General features: G+C 43.8%; 1 long non-coding RNA gene across 1 annotated transcript; it reads right to left on the bottom strand.

Moving 5' to 3' along the window:
* Nucleotides 1-3: 3 nt before the first annotated feature.
* On the bottom strand, nucleotides 4-405 carry LOC145401752 (uncharacterized). The gene is made up of 3 exons (XR_013897661.1): nucleotides 304-405; nucleotides 178-264; nucleotides 4-96 (listed from the first exon to the last, which is right to left on the bottom strand). It is a non-coding gene; the product is annotated as an uncharacterized LOC145401752 (long non-coding RNA).
* Between the last annotated feature and the right edge of the window lie 8,591 nt (nucleotides 406-8,996).

Here is an 8,996-nt window from a genome sequence, read left to right as displayed (position 1 = left end):
AATGCCTCCTCCTGCCAGCCAAAACTCTCGGTCTTGTTGCTTTCTTTCCCTCCATCCCTGCCTTTCTTTCTGTACTCTTCATTTTATCATTCATCCCTCCTCTCTGTCCATCACGTTTCATTCTACTATTCATTCCTCCTTTCTGTCCACCCGGTTTCATTCTATTATTCATTCCACCTTTCTGTCCACCGGGTTTCATTCTATTATTCATTCCTCCTTTCTGTCCACCAGCTTTTTTGTTATTCATTCCTGTTTTCTCTCCACCTTTTCTCATTTTCTGATTCATTCCTGTTTTCTGTCCACCTGTTTTCATTTTATTATTCATCCCTGCTTTATATCTTCCAGTCTTCACTTTGTTATTCACTCCTGCTTTCTTCCCCATTTTGTAAATCACTGTTGCTTTTCGTCTCTTCTGCATATAACTGAAAAAGAAAAATGGCAAATTACTAGTGTTGTTCAAATATATCAGTCGAGACCAAGGATGAGGTGGAGGGATGGAGCTGAGAGATATATGAGGGAGGGGGGAGTTAGTTGGGGGGAGGGCAGTCAAATGGTGGGTGACAGAGCAACTTCGAGGCGTTTTGTCCACGGCCACCCTTTGCGGGATTAGGGCGTCGGGCTGTAGCTAGATAGAGAGACAGAAGAGGGATCTAGGAGTTAAATCTCATCTAAATATAATGCCACACTCCTTCTTATGGCAGACATTCTCTATGGACTGGAACATAAACAAACTGCCCAAACCACTGAATTACATCCTGAAAGTTACTGGAAGTTGTTGGGAAAAAATAAATTTGTGATGTGTAATAAAATCATGGCTGGCAAATATACATTTTTTTAATGCAAGAGAAGGAACCAAAGGCCAGAATCCTGCACACTGTTCCCTCCAAGAAAAAACAAAAACAAAATAACAGAGAGCCAAATTCAAGATCTGTTCATTCTGAAATGCCCGAACACACTGCGTTTGAAAGACTGGAGATCATAGACAGTGGGAAATACATACAGAGGGAGCAGTTCCAGAAATGACCTGTTGCCTAAACTAGTTACAGTACTCTAGCCATTATCAGGGTGTAAGGTGACATTTCAATGCTCTTGGATTTAAAAGCCTTGCTCGTACCTCGTCGACAAAGGTATTTTACTGGTCGTTACAGAGACATAGGACTATATTATTTTGTAGTTTTCTTCTGTTTTTTTCCTTACCTTAGCTCTTTATGGTTTTCTTCAAGTATTTTCTGACTGCATTTTCAAGTTTCAGCATTCTTTATATCTTTGACACGTGGCAAAAAGCGTTTACGGTAAAAAAGCAGTGTTTGAGGCGTATGAAGACAGACGGATGCCATCTTAGAACACCATTTTTTTGTTTTAATAGTTCGTGGTTAGGATTACGGCAGCTGTAACCTACACTCACGGCCTACAATTATGGCTGCAGTAACCTAACCTAACCTAACCTAACCAAACCAAACCGAACCACCAAACATAACCACTAAATTCAAGCGGTTTAAGCTTATGTAGCAGTATCAACCTAACCTAACCTAACAATTCTAGCATTCATCATGTGTATAAAAGCTATGTAAGTGCCGTAATTGGAGCCCGTGAGTGTACGTGTATAATTACAGCTGCCGTAATCCTACCCACTTCATTTTTTTTACGAAATCGCCCATATCAACACACTGAGGAGGTCTGGCCATGTGGAGGGGATGGAGAGCAAGACATTGACAAAGAAAGTGTATGTAAGTGAGGTGGGGAGAGGGAGGAAGAGGCCAAGGATAAGATGGAAGGATGGAGTGGAGAGGTATGAGAGAGGGGGGTGTGTGAGCTGGGAGCAGGGCAACGAAATGGTGGGGGACAGGGCGACATGGAGGTGATTTATTTGTGGCCACCCCTTACTGGATTACAGCATCTGGCAATAGATGGATAGATACAGTATATAGACAGAACCATATTACTGCCTATTTATCCAAACCTAACCTAAATATTCATAACTTAGCCCAATCATATTTATCCTATTTTATGCTAATCCCACCAATTTCATGCTAACCTAACCTATCCCTTATGTAACCAAATTTTCTATTCCTTGTTTATCAACAGATCCTCTCCTCTTCGTGGTGGCTCAATCAGTAGAGAGGTGGCCTGCAGTCCTTACGGACCCAGGTTCAAATCCCGGCTGGGGCAGGGAACAGTTTAAGGATTTGAATTTCATTTAATCAGGCTTTACTGATCTACCAGAAGACCCGCCGACATATCGTAAAAATACCCCCGCTAATACCAATACACCAGTCCTGTATGAGACAGCCCTAGCATGTATTCAGTATGGACGGTGGGTGTTAGCGCCGAAGTGGTGACATGTAGAGGTGTATGGTATGTAGGAGGACTGCTGGGCCTTGATAGCAGGCTGTGAAGCCTATGCCATGGGTCGGTCACATAACAAAAAAAAAAAAAAAAAAAAATACTCCACAACACACTTCTGTCCACCTTTACAAAGTTACTGAATCCGTTTTATATCCTGAGTTAGTTGGTGTGATTCACATAACAAACATGAAAGTTGGGGGTGTGAGCTGGGGGGAGGGGAGTGAAATGGCGGGGGACAGGGCGACATGGAGGTGATTTGTTTGTGGCCACCCCTTACGGGATTAAGGTGTCTGGTAATTAATAGACAGATAGATAGACAAACATCCCTGATTCCTTTGTTTAGATGACGGCCACAAGCACTCAGCGATACATGAGACTAGTAACCAAGGAGATGTGCTGAAGTATGGACACTAACTGGGTGCCCCTCAACTCCCTCCCTATCCTCTTAACTGGCACATCGAAATTCACACAACCACGATTTAGTATTCAAGTTATCTATCTCTACCTATCGCCAGATGCCTTAATCCTGTGAAGGGTGGCCACAGACAAATCGCCTTCATATCGCCGTCCCCTGCCATTTCACTGCCCTCCCCCCATCACACACCCTTCTCTACCTCTCCACTAAGCTGTGTGAGTGGCACGATTCCCTCACATGGAAAAAAAATCTGCTATGCAAACTCAGCTCAAGGCGACACGTGTTAAATAAAACTAGGGTTGTGGTCCAGCTGACACCACCACAACACCCTGCCACGGCGGAGTAAAGCCAATTATTTATCACCCAAGGGTCGACATGGACTCAGGCACCATATTTACCGTGTTCCTTGTCCACTGCGTCAATGGTAGGGGTATCAAAGCACGCCAATTAATAGAAAAAGACGTGATATTCCTCCGAGGCTCCCTCTCCACAACACGCGTGGCCCCTCCTGAGCCACAAACGTAAATAGACCCTTCGTCGCTAATCACACCTCGCCACCAGTCATTAGTATTGAGTTACTGCTGAACCAAAAACATTTATATTTTTGAAAAAAAATATTTAAATAAATACATGGACTTTATCAGCATTACTTGACTTTACTCATTTCCCTACTTTATATATTTTTTGAAAAAAAAAAAAAAGTTTCGAACGACGAATTATCTAAAGCGCATGATACTTTTCAAAACTACTCAAATTCATCCTCATAAACTAAGGGAAAGCGAAATTGACTCTCCGAATGAGGCATATTTCTACTTTGGTTTCTTTAAACAATCTTATTCATATTAGGAAAGGCTTCAAATTTGAGGGATTAGATATAGCTGGGCTGAGGGCAGCGAAATGATGGGGGATAGGGCGACATGGAGGGTATTATTTTGTAGCCACCCCTTAAAGATCAATAAAGTCGTCTGATACCAGCAAGAATAAGATGAATATGGCTCCTTAAGACCGGAGGTGTTAATGTCGTAAGATACTGTCCATGGTTTCCCCTGTCTTTCTGACGTAATCATGAAACCTCTTCGACTTGATGAATTTACTGAGACCGCAGCTGTAGTAGTAGTACGGTACCCTAGGCAGTCTGGCCGAACAGCCCTGAGTCCCTATAAGGAAGGCCACGGCCGAGACCGGGCTTTCCCACAGAGCTCTCAAGGAGTGTATGTTGTGTTGTTGGCGTAGATGATTGTGTGCAATGCAGTCTTGCATAATGTGCTTAATAGTATGGGGTGCTGTGTTGCATATTGTGTGCAATGCAGTCTTGCATAATGTGCTTAATAGTATGGGGTGCTGTGTTGCATATTGTGTGCAATGCAGTCTTGCATAATGTGCTTAATAGTATGGAGTGCTGTGTTGCATATTGTGTGCAATGCAGTCTTGCATAATGTGCTTAATAGTATGGGGTGCTGTGTTGCATATTGTGTGCAATGCAGTCTTGCATAATGTGCTTAATAGTATGGGGTGCTGTGTTGCATATTGTGTGCAATGCAGTCTTGCATAATGTGCTTAATAGTATGGGGTGCTGTGTTGCATATTGTGTGCAATGCAGTCTTGCATAATGTGCTTAATAGTATGGGGTGCTGTGTTGCAGATTGTGTGCAATGCAGTCTTGCATAATGTGCTTAATAGTATGGGGTGCTGTGTTGCATATTGTGTGCAGTGCAGTCTTGCATAATGTGCTTAATAGTATGGGGTGCTGTGTTGCATATTGTGTGCAATGCAGTCTTGCATAATGTGCTTAATAGTACGGGGTACTGTGTTGCAGATTGTGTGCAATGCAGTCTTGCATAATATGCTTAATAGTATGGGGTGCTGTGTTGCATATTGTGTGCAATGCAGTCTTGCATAATGTGCTTAATAGTATGGGATGATGTGTTGCAGATTGTGTGCAATGCAGTCTTGCATAATGTGCTTAATAGTATGGGATGCTGTGTTGCATCCTGGACAGGCATCAGCGACGGAGTCACCCAACCTCTCCTGATAAGAGGGCTGGATGATGCCCACATCTCAGTCTGGCCAGGTGGACCCTGTCCTCACGAGGGAGATAGGATTCAGAAGGGTGGATATCAGGAGGCCATGCATGCAGCTGTGTGTTGTCTTTGAGTGACTGAATGGAGCGGCGAGTGATTTGAGCATGGATGTGCTTCTGGACGCTGGTTTGAGGCGGGCGAGGGGGGAAAGATGACAGTATTTGTGTATGATATCGTGTGTTGGGTGTTGTTTTGATGTTCTTTGGTGTGGGTGGATGTTCTGCCATGTAGTGTAGTGAATGTTGTGGGTTTGTGGAGGCTGCGGCAAGAATTTGGGTGCCTCTCATGTCTAGATGACCCTTGACTCTGAGGACTTTGGTTTCTTGATGTAGGTGGTCTGTGGGTGCAGTAGCTGTGCAGCCTTTGATTATTTTTAGGGCCTTGTTCTGTATAGTCTGTCAAATGCTGTAGTGTGTTTCAGTGAGGCTAGAAGCCCAAGCAGGGCTTGCATAATTCATCACTGAACGTATATACTGTTTGTATACTGTGGTGGTGGCTTCTTTGTTGTGTCCCAATGCTGTATGGGCAAGTAACCCTAGGGCGTTGAGTCTTGGTGTTAATTCGTGTTTAATGTTTGTGATGTGTTATTTAAATGACATTGATGTATTGTGTTACACCAAGGATTGTGTGTGTGTGTGTGTGTGTGTGTGTGTGTGTGTGTGTGTGTGTGTGTGTGTGTGTGTGTGTGTGTTTGTGTGTGTGTGTGTGTGTATGGTATGGGGGTGTTGTTTATGGTGAGGTGTGGAATGTGACAGTGTTCTGCTGTCCAGTTTGTGAGAAGGGTCACTGTGGATTTGGCTGGGGCTATTTTGAGTCTGTTTGTGGTGATCCATTCGTGTAGTGTGTTGAGGTAAGGTTGGAGGATGTGTGCAGCTGTGTTTGCTTTTTGGTGTGTACATGTAAGTGTTATGTCATCTGCATAGGAAGCTATGTGTATCTGTGGTGTGTGGGGTGTGGGTACGTCGTGCATGTATAGGTTAAAGAGTGTAGGGGACAAAACAGATCCTTGGGGGATGCCGTTTGTGAAGTTTCTGGTGTTCAAAGACTGACCGGCAAATGTTACGTGTACACATCTGCCTGCTAAATAGTTTGCCAGCCATCTTTTTGTGTTAGTGTGCATGTTTGTGTTGAGTATTTTGTTTGTGATGTTGTGGCGGGGGATGGCATCAAAAGCTTTGCTAATGTCTAGAGTGATTAGGAGTGCTCTGTGTGGTGGCCTAGCTGAATTCATGCCATCAAAAACTCTCTGTGTAAGGTCTGTAAGAAGAGTGTTTGTGGAGTGTAGTGGCCTAAATCCACGTTGTGATTGGGCTAGGGGGGTGTGAAGTGTAACTAGTTGTAGTACTAGTCGTTCAGTGACTTTAGAGGGGGTGCAGAGGAGTGTGATGAGACAGTGTGAGGAAGGTAACGTGGGGTCTTTGTTGGGTTTGGGGATAGTGATGATAATGCCATGCTTCCAAATGTTGGGTATTATGTTGTGTGAGTAGCTGTAGTTTGGTATGTTGGTGAGTGCTTGTATGCCTTGTGGTCCAAGGTATTTAAGGTGAATGTTGCTTATGTTGTCTAGTCCACAGGCAGATGAGTGCTTAAGGTTGTTAATGATGTGCTTCGTCTGGTTGTAAGTGAAAGGTGCGTAGTCTGGGCTTGTGGGGAACTGTCTCTTACGTTGGATGATACGTCGGTCGTCGCGATGGGGGTCTAGATGGCTGACATGTGAAAAGTGATTGATGAGAGTGTTTGCTTGTTGTTTGTTTGAAGGTATGGTGTCTGTTGTTGTGATGGCAGCGTGTGATCGTGTAGTGTTGCTGTTGGAAAGTGTGATGCTGTTTAGTGTTTTGTAGAGTTTGCTGGTGTTTGTTTTGTGGTCAAGTGTTTGGAGATAATTATTCCAGTAAGGTGTTTGCTGTTCTGATATTTTATTGTTTATTTGAGTGTTGAGTTCTTGTATTTGTTATACGGTTTCTTGTGTATGGGGTGTTGGGGAGTGTTGTGTGTGTGTGTGTGTGTGTGTGTGTGTGTGTGTGTGTGTGTGTGTGTGTGTGTGTGTGTGTGTGTGTGTGTGCATAAATACCTAACGTTAACTGAAATAAAATGGTAGAGTTGAGGAATTAAAGAGGAGTACACGGAAGAAGGAACCTCTCTCTCTCTCTCTCTCTCTCTCTCTATCAAGTAGTCGTCTCCTATCCTGTGCTTGGGAAACCTCTCTCTCTCTCTCTCTCTCTCTCTCTCTCTCTCTCTCTCTCTCTCTCTCTCTCTCCTGTCAAGCATCTATATACGATAAACATCTCAGAAAAGAAAAAAAAACTCCCAACCCATAATGGAATCCAAACACTCGATCTCTGGCAGCACACCCACCCTTTCAGACTGAGGACCCCAGTTTATATTTTATTCCTGCAGCTCTTGTTCTTCTTTTGTTGTTATCAGGCCAGGATCCGGGAGGGGGTGAGGGGCATTTGCCCCCCATTTTTCAGAAGCCAATATATATATATATATATATATATATATATATATATATATATATATATATATATATATATCTATATATATATATTGTATATCTATCTCTATTGCCAGACGTCTCAATCCCGTTTGGGGTGGCCACAAACAAATCGCCTCCACGTCGCCCTGTCCCCCGTCATTTCACTGCCCTGCTCCCAACTCACACGCCACTCTCTCAACTACCTCTCCACCCCATCCCTCCATCTCATCCTCGGCCTCCCCCTCCCTCGTCCCCCCGCCACCTCACTCACATACACTCTCTCCGTCAGTCTCTCACCCTCCATCCTCTCCACATGGCCAAACCACCTCAGTGTGTTCCTCATAACGCTTCCTATCACATCCACATCCACACCACAACGCTCCTTTATATCCTCATTCGTCAGTCTGTCTCTCCATGTGACTCCACAGGCTCCTCTTAAATAACTCATTTCCACTGCTCTCACTCTTGACTTGTGCACATGTCCTTCCAACAACGTCCAAGCTTCACTTCCATACGTTAGAGTTGATATCACAATACTGTCATGTAGTAACTTTTTCACTTCCACGCTCACTTCCCTGTTTCTTATCACTGCTTTCAAAGAACCAGCAACCTTTCTTCCCTGCTGTACCCTTTCAAGCACTTCACCCTCCAAACCTCCATCCTTGCTCATCACGCTACCCAAGTACTTAAACGTACTCACATTTTCCAATTCCTCACCATCCAACCTCGCTGAACATTCACTGACTTCACCTCTCTCAAAGACCATCACTTTACTCTTCCCTACATTCATCTTTAGATTCCGTTTCTTACACACTCTCCCAAACTCATCCACCAAGCCTTGCAGCTCCCCTTCGTCTTCACTCAACAACACAGTATCATCTGCAAACAACAGTACAGGGAGTTTCCAAACACTATCCTCTCTCACCAGGGCCACTCCAACATCCACTACCCTACCTTGTACCCCTCTTTTATTACCCCATCCATGTACAGATTGAACAATCATGGAGACATGACACATCCCTGTTTCAACCCAACTTTCAAAGAGAAAAATTCACTTAGTTCACCATCCACACGCACTGCAGCCTTCGCACCATCGTACATACTCTTCACGACATTCAACAACTTCCCATCTACTCCATATATTCTTAACACTTTCCACAATCCTAGTCTATCCACCCTGTCATATGCTTTCTCCAAATCCATGAAAGCCGCATACAACTTCTTTCCTTTCTCTAGAAACATTTCCACTATGTATCTAAGAATGAATATCTGATCTACACAACCTCTTCCCTTCCTAAAGCCTCCCTGTTCTTCTCCAGCTAATTTCTCAGTTCTTTCTCTAACTCTGTCAATAAGTATCCTACCATACACTTTTCCTATTATACTAAGAAGACAAATGCCCCTATGATTACCACACACTTCTTTTTCCCCCTTTCCTTTGTACAAGGGAATAATTATACCCGACTTCCAATCCTCCGGGACTCTACCTTCCTCCCAGGCCAATCTGCACATCTTCCACATCCATTCTACTACTATCTCTCCCCCATGCTTCAGCATTTCACCACACACTCCATCAATTCCTGGGGCTTTCCCCGATTTAACTTTCTTCATTGCTTCCACAGCTTCTATCCTACTAATTTCTTCCTGTCTTCTCACCTCCTGTATATACTGTATA

The sequence above is a fragment of the Coenobita brevimanus genome, chromosome 56, assembly GCF_032717465.1.
Source record: "Coenobita brevimanus isolate Jiangsu-jjx chromosome 56, ASM3271746v2, whole genome shotgun sequence".
Taxonomy (NCBI): Eukaryota; Metazoa; Arthropoda; class Malacostraca; order Decapoda; family Coenobitidae; genus Coenobita; species Coenobita brevimanus.
This window is presented reverse-complemented; position numbering and strand designations above follow the sequence as displayed.